Source organism: Pinus tabuliformis, chromosome 8 (genome assembly GCF_031772625.1).
Source record: "Pinus tabuliformis cultivar Carrire ecotype Pingquan chromosome 8, CPIR1, whole genome shotgun sequence".
In the NCBI taxonomy this organism is placed as follows: Eukaryota; Viridiplantae; Streptophyta; class Pinopsida; order Pinales; family Pinaceae; genus Pinus; species Pinus tabuliformis.
In genome coordinates, this window is record NC_142294.1 from 1,624,856,284 (window position 1) to 1,624,874,997 (window position 18,714).

The window sequence follows — 18,714 nt, forward strand, 5'->3', positions numbered from 1 at the left end:
AGATCCAGTTCTAATTTTAGGTTTCCTCCATTTGTAACTCCCTCACGTTCTTCCTAATTTTGCAGAATTGTCACCTTCTTTGCATCCTGTACACCTATGCTGGTGCTTTCTCTATCTTGTCCCTACAAGATTTTGTGCATTATTGAATTCACTAGGCTAAATGAAGTGGGAGTACTGAAGGGTCAATTTTCTGCATTAAGGAATTGCTTTGCCTCCTGTGAATATTAGAGCTAGTTGCTGCGTGGAATGGTCATGTGATACCGAGAAGTGTTGTGATTTTGTGCTAGAAGGGTCGCGCAGCTAGAAGCATGGTGTTATGGCCAACCCTGTGACTGCAACTACATTTGATTCTATCATTCCCTGGAGTGTAGTGCTAGACTGAGTACAGTCTAAGTTTGGTAGAATACCAAACTACCCTCCATTATATCAATTTTTGGAGACAGCTGGAAAACCCCGCATACTGCTGGTACAAATTATTTATATGCATTGAATGATTATGTTGTTGGTCTGATATCAAAATGTTGCATACACTTGTCTGATATCAAAACGTTGTATACGCTGATATTTCAATATGAATATTTTGGAAGTCTACATATAAATCTTGTTCCTCATCTCCACTCCCATAGCTCTAGTTGTCACAACGTTGAAGACTATTGGGGTATTTTTCAAACTGGTTGCAAATTTGCTGCTACAGTTCCATAGACAAAAGTTCAAGGTATGGTGAATGTCTATGGTGTGAAGTTCATTCAACTCCTTTGAAAATGGTGGTATTATTAAAATTCGTTGAGATTTTTGAATGGTGATAATAGAATGAGAATTTTGGATGGTATTTTTTTCGGATATATATTATATGGTTTATATGTTGAAACCATTGTATAATATATTTGTGAGTGGAGGAATATATGCTACATTAAAAGTATTAATATAGTGAATTCTTTTCCACCTAAATAGAAGGTATCTAGAAAGGTTGTGTTTTTTTTTGGAAATCAAAAGCATATTTTTTTTTTGGGAATGCATTCACTAATATCTATTGTTGGAGTAGTTCCCTCTGGGAAAGAGAACTATCCATAATGGTCAAGGAAAATTAAACACACTCTCACTTTGAATGAGCTATGGAAAGGAGTGTGTTGGAGATGGAGACAAAGAACTAGAACATCGTACCTTAGACAAGTAATTCACCATTTGGAAAATAAGAACAACAAGGCTTATGCATTGACTGCAGCATCAGTAAATGAAGAGGTGAGTCACCATATTTCGCCATTTTCAAATGCTTTCGAAGCCTTACAAAAACAGAAGGAACTCTATGACTCAAACTCTGTACTTGAAGTGGTTCAACTCATGATTAAATTATTGAGCCTTGAAATACAAAATGATGATCCTCTTTCTCTTACATCAGAAGTAAAATCTATCATGCATGATATCAATGTCACTAATTTTGAACCAGACATTCCTCTCATAACTTTTATCAAGGCACTTTATCCCACTTACTCGAATTATCTTGAGTCATTGCAAGAAAATGGAAACCTCAAAGATATTACCTTTGACTCCCTTATGAAAAAATTTACTGAAAGAGAGAAAGCTTTTGGGAAGAAGACAACTCCTCAATCTTTTGAAGAGGCTATGTGTCTTGCACATAGAGAGAAGAATCTTGCTCAAGATTATTCCAGAGGAAGAGGTTGTAGAAGAGGAAGAGGAATAAGAAATTTGAGAGGTAGGGGGGGTAGACACTCTCAAGGAGAAGAGTCATATTTACATTGCATATGTTGCAAAAGAGATGGATCACATGATGCATCCACAAGCAAATTTCCTTGGGACATAATTGAAAAGGAAAGAAACCAACCCAAAGGTAAAACTAATGACAAAGATAGAGGTAAAGCACCTGAATCCACTCACTATGTTGTGGCACACTACAATATTGGAGTAAATGAAGACTTATTTAATGTTTCACTTGCTTCTTGGAAAAATGATTGGTTGCTTGATTCAGGAGCAACTTGCCACATGACTTTTAGAAGAGATTGTTTTCAAGAATTTACTGAGAATGTTGATGGATAAGTATACTTTGCACACAAATCAAAAATCAAGCCATCAGGCCTTGGCACAATCAGGCTTAAATTGCTTGGTCTTCTAGACATTCTTTTGCATCATGTTTTATATCTCCCATAATTGAGGAGAAACTTGATGTCCTTGGTCCACATCCATGAGCAAGGACACTCCATTCACATGTTTGATGGAAAGGTTGAGGTAAGAAAGGCATCAGACCACTCACTTGTCATGACAAGGATAGAAGAAGAAAGGCTTCTCAAGCTGCAGGGTACCTCTGCTCGTGCACAAAATTTCTCATACAATTCTCATTATGATGAAGGTCCATTTCCATAAAGTTTATTATGGCATCCTAAATTAGGAGACTTGAACTATGACAACCTTTTCTTGTTGAAGAAAAATGGTGTTACTGGTTTGCCTACAATTCCTAGGAAACTTAAGCAATGTGATGCTTGCATTCTAGGAAAGCATAGCAAATAGTATTTTCATGATTCACATTCCAGAGCACATAGAAAACTTGAAGTCATTCATTCAGATTTATGTGGTCCAATGCCTATTCCTTCTGCAAATGGAAATAAATATATGATGACATTTATTGATGACTACACCAGAATGTGTTGGGTTTATTTATTGAAGAACAAATCTGATGCTTTTCAAACATTCAAGAACTTTCATAAATGGATTGGAAATAATGCACAATCTCATATTGGTTCTATTTGCATTGATAATGGAAAAGGATACACTTAAAATGAATTTGACAACTATCTTCACCAACATGGGATCAAACATCAAACAAATGTGCCTTAAAATCCCCAACATAATGGAGTAGCTGAAAGAATGAATAGGACAATCTTAAAAATGGTGTGCTCCCTAATGTTTTTCAAAAATGTAAAATTTATGTTTTGGGCTGATGCAGTTCTATGTGTTGTATATGTAAAGAATAGATGTCCATCTAATTCTATTAGAAACAAGACTCCTTATGAAATTTGGTATGGACACATTCCTTCGGTAAAGCATCTCAGGGTCTTTGGTTTCACATGTTATGCCTTGATACCAAAGGTATATAGAAACAAAATTGGTGCAGGAAGTCATAAGTGTATCTTCCCAGGGTATTCAAACACCTCCAAAGTATATCATCTCTATGATGAAGTCAATAAAAAGTTTGTTGTATCTAGAAATGTAATCTTTCTTGAATCATCCAAAACTGACAATGTTGTTGAGTGGCAACTTGATTGCTTGGATAGATTCACAAATGAAAAATCATTTCAAGAATTTTATAATCAGATTCCACATCTTGAAGGGGGGATTCCTATACTAGATCAACCTGTGGAATCTTCTTCTAAAGCACTCTCTTCCCCGCATGAAACTCCAGCAACGGATGATACTTTGAGTGATGTGACTGATAGAATTTGGAGACTCAACGTTGATTCAGTCCCAACTCAATCAACTGAGCAGCCTAGACCATCTGAGAAAGGTCCCCCAAAGTTGCTGACAAAGACACTTGAAAGTGTTCATCTTGATGAGGTTGGAAAGACAGGAACTAGAAATTCAACCTGGAAAAATGGAGGTGATGTAGATGACTCTGATTCACCTGTTGATATGGATGTTTCTTATGATTGTGAATTGAATTTGTCTACATATTTTGAACCAACTTCCTTCAAATAAGTTGCTTCTCATGATGAATGGAAAGAAGTAATGCAAAAGGATTATGATGCTTGATAAAGAATGGCACTTGGAAGCTAGTTGATCCTCCATTGGGAACCAAACCAATTGGCTGCAAGTCGGTCTACTAGAACAAGTATAAAGTTGATGGCTCACTTGAAAAGCACAAAGATAGGATTGTAGGAAAAGGTTTTGCTCAGAAGGAAGTAGTCGATTATGAGGAGAATTTTTCCCCCATAGAAAAATGGGATACCATCTAGACACTCTTTGCCTTAGCAGTGGAGAATGGTTGGAAAGTCCATCAAATGGATGTAAAAACTACTTTCTTGAATGGATATATAAAAGAGAATGTTTTTATGTCCCAGCCTCAAGGATTTGTTGTGAAAGTACATGAACATAAACTATTCAAACTTGTGAAATCCTTGTATGGCCTCAAAAAATCACCGCTAGCATGGTATGAAAAACTAACTGAGCATCTTCTGAAACTCAATTTCAAACATTATGATCCTGATGATGCAACTTTTTTTGTCAAGAAAAATGGCAAAAAAGTTGTATATCTTGTGGTATATGTACATGATATTTTGATGAAAAGGAAAAATGGGAGCTATATTGCATCCATAAAGAAGAAATTGAGGAAAGGTTTTGAAATGACTAATTTGGGCTATGTTCATTACTATCTTGGTATTAAAGTAACTCAACATCCGAATTCCATATTCCTTTCTCAAAAGAAGTACATTGGAGATCTATTGAATAGGTTTGGCATGACTAAATGAAATCCTCAGACTACTCCAATGGAACAAAACTTAAAGCTAACATCCATTGAAGGAAAATAAATTGACGATGCAACAAAGTATAGATAGCTTGTAGGAAGTCTCAACTACCTGACTACTACCAGACCGGACATTTCTTTTATTGTTAGAATCCTCTCCAGGTTTATGCAAAAGCCTTGTGAGGGACATTGGTGTACTGCAAAGAGATTTCTAAAGCACTTGAAGGGAACTCAAGACTTTGCACTCAAGTATACACAGGTGGGTGACTTAAACTTGATTGGATACTCTGATTCAGACTTTGATGGAGACAAATAAACTGGGGTATCTACTTCTAGTTATGCTATGAGTCTTGGATCAGGAGTTGTCTCCTAGAGATCACGCAAATAATCAGTTCAAGTAGATTCCACAACAGAGGTAGAATAGGTGGCAGCAGTTGAGGCAAAAAAATAAATTGTGTGGATTAGGAAAATTCTGGAAGATTTGCAAGTAAAACAAGTACATTCGACTCCACTCATGATTGAAAATACCTCAACAATAAATTTTTCCAAGAACCCAAAGTTCCATGATCGAACGAAGCACATAAATACAAAATATCATCTGCTTCGACGTCATGTTGAGGCCAAAACAATCCATTTTCGCCATTGTTCCACTAATGAGCAGATTGTAGACATCTTCACCAAAACGCTTGGAAGAGAAAAGCTTGAAATATTCAGAACGATGCTTGGAATCACCAACATCCCTTCAAATTAAGAGGGGGAATGTTGACACATAATCATAGGTATTGGGTGAATAATTGTAAATCGTTTAAATAAATAATAGAGAAAATGGAGAGTCATCGGGAGATGAAACTCAATAGTCACTCCCTCATGTATATAATAATGAATAGTCTAAATGAATAATATAATCTCATTTGAGGAGTTACCTCCTGCCCTGACACTTTTGGTGACAGTAAAGAAATGTTCGTCATCATTGATCATTCCAATGATTTTTTGATGATGCTTCATTCTTGTGATGGATGTTTAAGGTCCTTCACCAATGTTGCATATGTTTACTGTCTTTAGAAAAACGTTTTTGTAAGTTTATATAGTGATGGTCCTTTAAGGTTTGTCATCAAAGCCATTTTCATTGACACTTTTGGTGAGGTCCGTTAAAGGCTCGTCACTAATTCTCTCTTTGGTGATACTTTTGGTGAGGGTCATTAAAGGCCCATCACTAATTCTCTCTTTGGTGACACTTCTAGTGATGATATTTTATTGACCCTCACCAATGCACTTTTTGGTTACTTTTGGTGACGGTCAAAAAATGTTCATCATCATTGATCATTCCAATGAGTTTTTGATGACGCTGTGTACCTGTTACTATATTTCTTTCAAAAGATAACGATTTAAGACCATTGTTGTGGAGTCTTTTTCATTATGAGTCCAAATTCATAGTGGTTATACTTAGTCAATTTGTTAAGAAGTAATTAGTGTGTATCATTTCCCTCAAGTCATAAGAATATAGTTTTTCTATGAGTGAACACATGATTCATCTCTATTAGGTTTATTATCTAGAAAATTTCCTTTAAATAAAGTTCCACTAGTTTGTGTAGGGACTATATTATTTAATACATAATCAAGCTCTGTCAATTCTATTAATGAGAGAGACCTAGCACTCCTCAACACTCATGGCAGACCTTAACATGTTTAGGAACAATACATTAACATTCCTTGGCACCCCGTATGTCTTGGAACATCTTTGTACATGGAACATCTTTGTACCAAGAACATCTTGCCATGAGTAGGACGCCCAAGCACATGTTGGCATGTCATAGCATAGCATAGCACTCCCCTATCATGTGTTGGCATGCCCTGTAGTCCCTAGCATGCCCTGAAACACCTTGGCATAATATTACATTGACAAACATTAGCACTTGGCACACATTGGCACTTGGCATGTATTGGAACATATTATTAGTGTGCCTAGCATGCCCCTTTTGAAAAAGATAAAGTCCCGACTTATTAGCCCTCTTATGTGTTCATCTCCTTACATTTTAGCTTGGTTATTCCTTTTGTTTCCTTGAAACTCCTTGACGCATATTCATATACTCTGGCACCCTGCACATCCTAGCATTTCTTAGCACCTGGCATGCCTTGGCACTATATGGCACATGCTAGCACAACCCAGAACTACCTAGCGGATTGTAGCACTTCTTGACATGCCCTAATTTTCCCTGGCATGCCTTACCCATGCTCAGCATACCTTGTTACTCCCTCCTTGGCATGAAAACTAGCACTCATTGACACTCCCCAACACACCCTCATATTCATTCACTTCCATGCATTTTGACCTAGTGCTCCCTTGTTTTTTCCTAGTACTCCCTAACACTCCTCGGCATGCGTTGGAACTCTCTAGCACACCTTAGCACTTTTCGATATGCTCTGCCACTTCATAACATGCATCACACTCCTTGACACACATTGGCACTTGGCAAGCCTTAGCATGTTTGTCATGCATTGAGATGACTTGGTATGCTTTAGCAAGGTTTAATATTAAAGTTATTTGAGATCAATTATTGGAAGCTAGATGAGAATAAGCGGAGGAATATTTGGCACTTAGAATGCATTTACACTTGGCACTTGGCACCTATTGGAACTTAGTTTTGGTGTGCCTAGCATGCCCCTCATGGAAAAGGTAAATTGATGATTTATTAACCATACTATGCGCTCACTTCCTTGTACTTTAACATGTTCCTCCCTTTTGTTGCCTTGACAATCCTTGGCATGAATTCTCACACCATTGTAGATCTTGGCATGCCTTAGCACTTGACACATCTTAGCTTGTTTGACATGTCTCCGTACTATCTGGAACATGTTAGTATTCCCTAGCATTCCCTAACACACCTTGGTAGTCATGACCTCACAACTAGGATTAATTTTTCCATGACTTGGGAACCTTACATTCACTAGAACATCTTGGCACTCCCTAGTTGTCATGCCCTCTGTTATCCTCCACAATGTCCGAGCTAATGAGGAGATTGACGAAGGTAACCAAAAACCAAGATTTTAGTTTGGTAGCTAGCCCTACCAAAGTAGAGAGGGACATCTCTATGAAATCACAGCCAAGAGATGACTGGAATGTAAAGGATTTTAGGCTAGATATCTAGGGTCCAATGGGTTTTGGAAAATTTATGGTTTTGTTGATGGATAAGGGAGAAAAACTAGGTAGCTAGGTCAGAGGATCAAATGGTTACATTAGCAAAGATATAAAGGAGAAAGGTAGCATTACTTTTGTGATGGATCTTAGGGTTTTTCAGTGTAGTGTAGTGTTTAGAAGAAGCAAAAGGTCTTAATGAGCATGAAACATGAATTCATTAAGCAAGAAAGAAACTAACACATAATAATTTTTCCATCAAAACAGAGCTTTACGCAAAGAATTTTGTTTATAAGCTATAAGGAAAACCATTGAATAATTGATGAATGGAAAGAGAATATGAATATGTTTCATATAATGCTATAATAGAGCAAAAACAACATCACAAACTTACTGCACATGAATTTCTAGATAATAGCTGCAAATTGTGTCCTTTGATTTCCAGAAAATGTCCAAGTACAAGCTACAATAGTTCTCTCCTCTGAAATCGAACCCGTTCTATCACTGATAAAATAATACATAAAGACAAAAACAACATCTCCCCACTCTTATGGGTCGAATCCATGACTCTAGGAATTGTTCCATGAGGCGTTCTAACCAAACCATAATGTCTAGGGAAGTTAAAAACAACTTCTGCAATTAACTTTGACTCCAACCTCTCTCATAAATGAGGCCAAATTTACGTCAAAACATCTTACAAAGACTAAACACCCATTATTTCCATTTACTTTTACCCCTCATATTCATCTACTTCACCCTTTTTACTTTTACCAAAGTCAAACTAGGAATTACAAAAAATTACACAGTGAAAATTTTACAAAAATCTTAGAAATTTCCAAGTTCACAACAAGTTGTTGGAGGCCATTTTGGAGTGCCTTTCTGAAGTCCAAATCTAGATCTGAAGCCTTTTCTCAAAATATGGGAGAGTTTAAATATCTTTAGAGTAATTTTTCACTCAAAAGGACCCATTTTTAGCTGAGATATGGCCATTCTCCCAAGATGTCTCCAGGTGCGCAATGAAATGGAAAAAGAGGGGCAGAATGGTGATTTTTGGCCTCTTTTTTACAAATTTCTCAAAAGCTAAGCCCTAGAACTTGAAAATGGGAAAATGGATTTTGAGAGGGGGTCGTACGCTTTCAAAAAATTCTTATTTTCCATCATTTGGAGCCCTGAGGAAGAAGCGCAACATGAGCTCGTTGCGCTCCTAGACAGAAAATTGCCAAAAAAGTTCAAGTTTTCACCAGTCTGCACCAATACATATTTTTTTCTCCAAATCCTCCAAAAATTTGTCCAAAGTTGCTTGATGAGGTATGTTATGCAATCGTGGATGCATCAGCAAGAAAATCTAACTTACCCTTCTTCTCTTGGTTGATTAGGGTTTCCTTGAGTTTTTCCTTCAACTGCTTGATTTTGACCTTGGCAACCTGATTCCTTGTGTAATAATGGATGGCCATTTAATTTTGCAACTTGTTATCCTCGTTGGACTTGTCAAGGAGCTTCTCAAGGTGGTAATTTACTTTTTCAAGCCAAAAATCCTTGTCCTCATTTATTTCCATGGAAATCATATATTCAAAGGTTAATTCTTCCATTGTTGGCTTTTGTTTTCTTTCCCTCTAAAGTGCCTTCCTAAGACCCATTTCCCTTGTTCTATTCCTTGCCATGTACTTAATACTTCTCAGTGTCCTCATGCTCCACCACTTCCTTGCCTTCCATCTCTTGTTTCTTGGATTTGGATTGCTCTTTCTCCATGACTAGTTGTTTTGCCTTAACTTGACTATTTTTTTGCTCAAGGAATGAAATGATGAATTTGGCCCTTTCAAAATTTTCCTTGAGCTCCATGCTCTGATAATACTTCTCTTTGATGAATTGTTGTAGGTTTTTGTGCTCATCATGTGCCTCCAAATCAACTAGGTCAAAGTCATTCTCAATGGGCTCATCATCATGCAAACAAGCCTCATGATATGATGGTGATCCTTGTTCTGTTGATGTAGTAGGCTTGGCCCCTTCCTCAATTTGAGGAGAAAACACAAGCCTTTTGCCTCTTTGATATGTCATTTTCACCTTAGGCCTTGGTGCCTTAGAAACCTCATCATGTTTTCTTGATTACCCCACCTCCATGGGATGTACTCACATGGTTTAGTGTTGCCTTCGTGAAGTGGTTATATGTGTTTTCAAGGCTTCCTCAATGAAGGTGTCCCATGTCCTATTCTTCTCTGTCAACTTATGGAGTACTATAACCTTTATTAGGCTATGGTGAAAGAGGCTGGGATAATGCACTTTTCCTTTCAATTTCACCCTTTCATACATTTTGGTTAGGCTCCGATACAAGTAGCTGGACAAATTTAGAGACTTGGTAGTTGTAAAGTGCATGATCAGTCTTATATGGTATTGATATAGCCTAGAAAATTTTCCCTCACATTTGAAGAAGTTCATGACAACCTTCATCAATGGTGCATACCTCTCCAAGAAGTATCTGAATGGGAAAACATGTGAGTGAGCTCATTTGTATTGTGATTTCAAGTACGGTTTGTACTCTTCAAGGTCTAGGTTCATGCCTTTGAACCAATTTTCACCATGGTTTGGTATGCATGTAGCTTGAGAGATGGCATCCAATGAAAACATGAAATTAGTTCCTGTAATGGTTATCTTCTCTTCCTTCAAGGTGAGGGAAAATATACCTGTGAGATGCTCATGGTAATCTACTTCCTGCACTCTTTGACAAAATCCTAAATAATTGACATCTTCAAATCATTTCATGACAAATGGGGAGGAGGTGATTTTATTGCAATTATAGGGCTCAAACCTTAGTATATTTCCCCCCTTGTTGTACTTCACTCTTCTCTGATGGTGATGAGTCAGGCTCCATACTTCAAACCCTAGGTGAAAGGCAAGCAAAAATAGTGAAATTTGTTGCTGTAAGGGAATGAGGTGGTATGATGGACTTAGGAGTTGCCTAAATTTGTAAGGAGATTTAAGAGGGTAGGGGATGATGTCAGGGAGTAGGGAAGAAAGAAATTTTGGGAAATGAGTGAGGGGAGGGGGTGGAAAAGGCCAAAACACAAGCCTATCCTAGAAAGACAGAGGATAGATTAGGGTTTAGAGGAAAATGATAGAAAATGAGGGGATAAGGCTTTGTGATGGATGGAAATGGTGTATTAGCTGCAAATATAGGTTTAGGGACAAGGGATCTAGGGTTTAGGGAAGCAATTCATCATTTGAGGATTAAAACCATGAAAATCATGTAAACCCTAGAAGAAGAAGTATTTGATCATTTTGTTCACATATGAGGCAAAGGAGGGCATGAAAATTATTAAACATACTTGTTATAGAACTCGGAGGATGAATGAATGAAGAGAAGCTTTGAAAAATGAATTTTGGTGGTCAAACAACAATTTTGGACAAGTTTTCCCTGTGCAGAGTGAAGGTTTCCTATGTGTAGCATGTTGTCTAGGTGTACAGCGAAGGCTCTCTGTGCGTAGTGAGAGTCATTTTTTCCAGTGAGGGCTATAGAATCATAATTTTTGACAAAGGAGAGGGGGGATCTCGATCCTAGGATGGTAGAAAAGTGAAAATGAGTGTGAATGAGCTCCTCCATGAGCTTTTAAAATTTTCTTTTGGTGTCTAAGTGATTAATGAGGTAGGATGGCCCACCTCACCAATTGACTTTCTTCTTTAGTTTTGTAGCCTTAGGACCTCTTCTTGTAACTTTAGAACCTTAGGAACATTATTACATATAAAAACATAAATTACATTTGGAATCAAGTGTTATAGAACAAACTTACCTATTTCTACTCCTCATTTGCCAAATTTATACATGAAATGATTGATTTTGTGACCTTAACCCTAATGACCTAATAGTGACATTAAGCTAAATGGAGACCATGATAATGTGACTGAAGTGATATTAATGATGTTTTCATGATGGTAGACTCAACTGAGTGATGAAAGTGATCGGCATACAAAATTCCTGAGAGAGTGAAAATAACCCTAGACACACTAGCCAGTGACCAAATATTTATTTGAATACTCAAAGAAATGACAAAAAATTGACATGACACCCTAAGAACACCTTGTAAGAGCATATTTGATCACCGGTGATACACTGAACTGACTGACACTAATACCCTCACAGATAACCTTACTTTTTTTGCAACTTGGGAACCCAACCAATTCATTAGCAAAACAATATTGTGCCCAACCCAAAGTCTGCCTTTCTCCAACTTGAGGTCAACCATGCCAAGTTGGAGGTCCACCAAGTTGAATTTCAAAAAGTTATAGAAATGAGAATTTTTATATTTTTATATTTTTTAAGATTGAAATGAGAATGTTCTATATTATTCTTGGACCAAAGCCCTAAACATTTACTCATTTAAAGGAACCTAGAAAATACAAATTTATTGGGCACATGCCATTTGTTTAGCCTTCTTTTGCGATTGTTGGTTCGACACATTCAAACAAACAGAGGTAGGTCTTGGGAATGATGTGCATGTGCTAAGGAGATCACCTACCTCTTGATTACATAGGACTTATGCATGTTGGATGTGTAACACTGAACAACAACATATTTTTATCTCATGAGCAGAAAATTTGCTATAATATAGTAGGGCTCATCTTGGGACACTACTAGCAGATCTACTATGGGATGGCGCTTACTCATCTCATCAAGGACACCTCAAATAGGTTGTCTATATCACATATATTTGGAATTTCTCTGGTTGACTATGGGATATCCCCAGAGATCAATTTTAGGAAATTCCATTCTAACTAAATAAGAAGAATATTCTTTTTTTATCTTCAATGAAGAAAAATAATGGTCATTAGATACATCGAAAATAGATTTTGGCTATTGTAAAATGCCAAATGGTAAGGGGTTTTATTTACGATAAGATGATCTAGTCCCACTGATGGATTCTTTTCATCATCGTTGTGAGGCTGAGAAGAGGATTGCACTGCGAACCTTAGCTAGCAGGAAGGAATTCTTGGTTGAATGTAATCAACTAGTAGTGGTAACATCATCCCAATTGTCTAATGCTATATGTTGGATGAACTTGTTTGCACCCCTTTTTGGTGCTTAGCTTCCTTGATGCCATATCAGCTTATTGTTGTCCCTTAATGGAAGACGAGTAAAACATAGATATCGGGCAAGCTATATCTCTACCTATCACAAAAGGTTAGACCAACATCCACACACATATAGGTGTTGAGTGATAAAAGGTGCCTTTTAAAACTCCTAGTTATCCCACATTAATTATCAACCCGAGCAAGTCCTCTTATTTCAAGAGTGTACACAGTATGTGGCTGCTATTAATTTAGAGAGTAATGTTTCCTAAATCGTAGTATAGATTTTTAATACAAGAGTAAACACATGCATCTAATAAATACCAATTGCAATTAAAGAAAACTCAATCCTCTAACAAAATCAAATCTTACAGCAATTCAAGTAACAATGCCATCAGTTGAGAGTACAGTAGTGATAACTCATCTCTTCTTAACTGATTTAATCTAAGTCAAACTCAATCTTCATTAAATAATCCAAACAAAAATGATATCAATTTGAGAGTCCAATAGTGATAATTAAACCCTTTACAGTTGATTAAATCAATTCGAAAGTAATTCAATCCGCAATGAAGGCAAACATAATCGACAATGTTGTAAATCATATAAAGCAAAGATATTATGTCAATAAAAGAAAACAATAAACAACGAAGGAGATAAAATCACATAAAGCAAGAAAACTATAAAACCATCACACTTGTAAGAATAAAAAATTTATGGCACAAAGAAAGCAGTTAAATCCACCAGAGGCCAGGCCCTTAGCCACCAGCGAACACTGCTAAGTTACTTCAGATAACGCGAGGGAAAAACAACTTCACTTATGTATTAATCATTGAACTAACGAGAATTACAATATATTCGTCTTCCTCTCAACAACGAGAGTCCGTAATTAAAATTAGAATTTCAATAATAACAAACATTACTCCCTTTCTTCTTACAAACGTCTCCTTTTATAATCAGAAAGGGTGAAAGATAAATGGTAAATGCGATTCCTCAGGATCTCTCGATCTTGAGGGATTCGCAATAGATTTCTAACTTCAAACATCATTTCTTTTCCTATGCTAATCCTTCTGATTTTCCTTTAGCCTTGTCCGCAACTGTCGCATTCCTTCCGTTGCTTATTGGATTTTGCTGTTCCTTCGTTAGGGAAAAACAATTGTCCCTTTTGTTGTTTTCTTGCATAAAGAAGGGTAAAACTTAGCTAAAACATAATTGCAAATAATTCCTCATTTCTCACCATAATTCCTCAATAGATTAATGCATTAAGATGTAGAAAAGATAAGAATAAAGAAAAAGGATGATGAGATTAATAGTAAACACATACCCATTTCGTGACTCAACATACTCCCCTACTTACCCTATTTCATGGCCTCATTAAAAGCAAGTAATTTGTATGCATAGAAGTTAAGGAGTAGGCTAGAGAAGGAACATTGTAAAGTGGTTTAAAGCCATGATTATGGGCCAAGAGCTCGAAGATGGGCCCTGTCTGTCCTTCAGGAATTTCGTATATAGCCCGATAACCTTCAGTAGGATACCAAATAATGGGGCTATAGAACTTTTACCCCATGCTGTTTGCAAGAATTTATAAAATCTTCAGTTGTTTTTAATTCTATTGGTTTTACAGTTCTCATGTATTTGATTTTCAATAGCAAGTATCTTTCTAGCAAAAAACAAGGCATAATTATTGGTAGGGGATCTGCATGCCAAGACATTTGTATATAGCGAGCAGAGAGTGTTTATTTGAATTATGACCTTATCTAGCCTAAGCTTGGTTCTCTCCAATTTCTCTTCTGCCTTTCGGCATTGGTCAAAAGCCTCACTTTTTGTTGTGTTCATGTCCCAAAGCTACCTCTGCAATTCTTGGTATTTTTGCTGGGAGACAGTTTCTTGTTCAAGCCATTCTAAGGCAAGCCGAGCCTATGCTAATTCCTCTTGAAGATTCACTATAGTGGGGTCATTGCTTATCATAACATCGTTGGCTTGAATGGTTGTCTGAGTACTTCTACTATGAGAAGGGATGCCTACTGTCTTCATTTCTTTATTATGGGAGGTTCAAACCTCCATCTGGGTAGCCACGTTGTAGGAGGGTACCACCTTCGTCTAAACAATTAAATTGTAGGAAGGTATAGCCTCTATCTGGGTAGCTACCTCTGCAAGAATTGTGTGTTGTTCCTTAGCAGGTTGAGTAAGTATGAGCTCAGTTTGAGTCCCTGTATCCTTACCTTCATGCAATTCAGTCTAAACTGCTGCGTTTTTTGTCTCTGGGGTTTTGTTCGGGACCTTTCCCACTGTGATCTCCTTTATTTTTCTTCTGAGCCTTTTTATAGTTTTCCGAAGCTTCTGTTGTTCTTTCTTAAGCTTCTTTATTTTGGCTCTATGCTTTTTCAAAGGAGAAACTATTCTATCAATAATTTCTGCTTCTAAAGACCCTGGCTGCTCATCCTGACTTTGTTCTAATAGGTCTGTGTCTCCAGATTGATAATTAGTTTCCTGGATTATTTCTACTCCTTCTGTTTGGCCTATATTGTCGGTATTTTCGCCTGCTTGACTGGGTTCTCCTAGAGGCATGTCACAGGTTGGTTCACCTCTTCTTGAATGGCCTATGCCCCTGTTTCTGTTTCGTAGCTTACATTTTCTGATATAATCCTATCGTGGCCAGAGTTTTCTAAAGATTAAGTTTCTCCCAAATTAATATTGAGTGGGCTTTCAGGTCGTATGAAATCATTCATATTGGTCAGGATCTAGGCCAATTAGATATCATGCAATAAATCACCTTGGGGAATCATGCTTGGTGTTGAAGGAAGTCCCAATTCATTTCTTGGTTCATCTTTAGAACGCCCTGTTTCTTCCTCATGGTCCGATTCAGGGTTATCCTCGCCTTGTATCTGCAGTGTTGTTCACTTCCTAGGCTAGACAATTCTATGGGTTGGCTGACATTACCTTGAGGATTCTCTGCCACTCCTATTCTTGATCTTAGCATTGAGAAGTGTCTACGCTTTTGGGGTATGTTCCTTACAACGGTTGTCCTCTTCCTTTTCGGAATAAGGTTAGGTGCAAGCAGAGCTAAACCTCCTTCAATAGCAAATATTAGTTCCTCCCAACTTGATTGTTGCTGGGTGAGGTTGTAGCTAATTATCAGTCTAATCAAATAGTGGTGGCTTACTACAGTTTCTATATGTTGGGACCTTCTTATCCTTTTAGCGGTGTCATGCAGTAGAAAATTCAATAATGCAGGTAAATTTATAGAGCACTTTTGTTTCAGAACTGCTAAGAGTTTAAGTTGACGCGGCCTTACCATGTCTTTGTGCCTGTCGCATGTGATGTAATTTTGGACAATTCTTGCTAGTTATCCCCATGGTTCTCCAAGGGATGATGGTCGAATGCCTTTTCCCTTGATGATCAGCTCCTGTCATTCATCCTTAAAGGCTTCGATTGCATCATGAAATTTCAAACGTTTGTTAGCCCATAAAGATCCTTCAGCCAGCAACCCAGATACCTCTGCTATCACAGCATCTGATATTGTGATTTTCCTGCCCCTTAGCATGGACTGTCAATTCTGTAGATTTCATAGGAATTCTATTTCAATTTCCTTGTTGGGTGGCTGAAATCACGTAAAGTATGTTATCCACCCAGCTCGAGCTAAAATTTCTCTGGCTGCATCAAAAATAGCCAGTATTAGTGGTTCTCTGCACACTGTTCTTCCTCCTATACTGCCTGAATTCTACAAACGGTTAATGTCACAGGGATAACATAGCAAAAAATAGAGTCAAGTGATGGAACAACAAATTGTTATAATGGATATATCGGGTGATACTTCATAAATATGCATATCGTTATTGAGGATTGTCATCATACCACATGCTTTATGATCATAGAATGTCGTATCATTCTACAAAACCCAATGAAAAGCTGATAGCATATACATAAGTACGTTGGAGGTCCCCACCCCCCTTCGAAATGATAAGTCGCCTATGACCGAACGAATGAAGGGGTAAAGTATTGGCGGCAAAGTACAGGGGTGATGTATTAGCAAGGTACGCTTATTGATGCAAGGATCATAATGAATATTGGAGTGGTGAACTCAAGGCTTGTACTTGAGAATTATCAATAACTGATAGGCTATCGTGATGTGATATGATAACGAAAGAGGGACAGTTATGTGCTAGAAATACTACTTTACTGCATTATCCCACGTAAATTGTTGTGATTGATTTTGTACAAAATTACTCATGCATAGATGTTCAAGGGACTTTAGGGACATAGTCTCTCCATAAAACAAAATCATAAGAATAGGGTATTATAATAATCATTGATGTAAAATAAAGCTTCAATACCATCAGCATAGCTTCTGTTGCCTGCATGCGTCCATAGCCTCGACAGAGTTTCTTTCTAACCCTTGGAACCATGGTCCTCTATGTATAATTTGGGGAAGTGTCTTATGAAGTCCATAATAGAGACCAATGTGTTGGCTTGGTAACCAGGTGAACACATTGCCATTCACTGGGAAGGAGCGAAAGTGGTCAGGCCAGCTCATGATGAGACCTCCTGTTTCCAAGGACTTTGTTTGTTTATACATCCATTGGATCATATCCCTGGTGTGGTGACCATAGTGGGAATGCCACTTCGCTACTTCCTTATGATCATGGTAGGATGGCTCGTGATGAGACCCCCTATCTTCCATCTATGGAAAAACATCATAAAACTTGTTAGTGAATATATATATATATATATATATTGAACATAGAGGGTGGATCATCACTCCTTAAGAGTAGGGATGGCGGAAGAAGTTTGACATATCAATATAAAAATATACCCATAATCTTATTGATAATACACAGAGATGGTTATACAGGAAAGGGTGAACCAGCATGGTATAGATAATCAATCAATTTGGCTTATAGTGAAAGTGAGAACAGTGAAGTGATATAGATAACTATGTCCTTTCCTTTTTTGATCATCACAAAGCAATCTTGTTAAAGATGATAGTATTCAAGGTATTTTCCTGTTCCACTAGACTCCATATTTGTTGTCCTTAAATATGTATTGTACCTTTCATGCCATTAAGAGGGTTATAAAGAGTGAGCAGGGATGGTCATGCAAAGGGAAGAAAGGGTGTTCTCCAAAAAAAATACTCACAAAGTGCTATGAAATAGCAAAAGAAAACTCCACACAAAAGGTGTTGTGCTATGAAATACAGGGAACAACAAAGGTAATGCATACGAAAATTAATGTTCGCTGTAAAGAAGCAACAAGGGAAATACAAGCTAAAGATATATATATATATATATATATATATATATATATATATATATATATATTGTTGTTCCCTGTATGGAATAGTAGCTCTTCCCTGTAGGGAACAACAAAGAAAATATACGCAAGAATTTTTGTTCCTTATAGGAAACAACAGTTGTTCCTTAGAGGGAATAGTGGTTGTTCCTTAGAGGTAACAACGGCTGTTCCTTGTAGGGAATAGAAAGAAGAAAAATTGCACGCCAAAAATGCTATTCCTTGGAGGGAACAGTGGTTGTTCCTTAGAGGTAACAACACCTATTCCTTAGAGGTAACAGCACAACAAAATTCACACAAAAATTGTTGGTCCCTGTAGGGAATAGTAGCTATTTACTTAGAGGGAATAGAAAAGTGAAATATACACAAAAATTGTTGTTCCCAGTAGGTAACAACAACTGTTCTCTGTAAGGAACAGCTAATCAAAATACAAACGAACATTGTTGTTCCCTGTAGGGAATAACAACTATTTCCTAGAGGGAACAACAAAGGAAAAATAAAAAAACTAATATATAGTCTATTGTCCAAGCAAATCCAATCAAATAGAAAAAAAAAAAAAGATAAATTTATGTACAGGTTTCAAAAAAAAAAAAAATCTTCACTGGACAGGTGTTATGGGAGGATTGCCTTCCTTAACAAGAATTTTTATTGTGGGATCTTCACGTATGTGCTGGAAAAAGGACTCCCTTGTAAGTGGTTTATGGTAGAGGTGAACTCTATGCCCATTTGCTTTAAAAGAGTAACCAAAACCATCAATGGTGGTTAA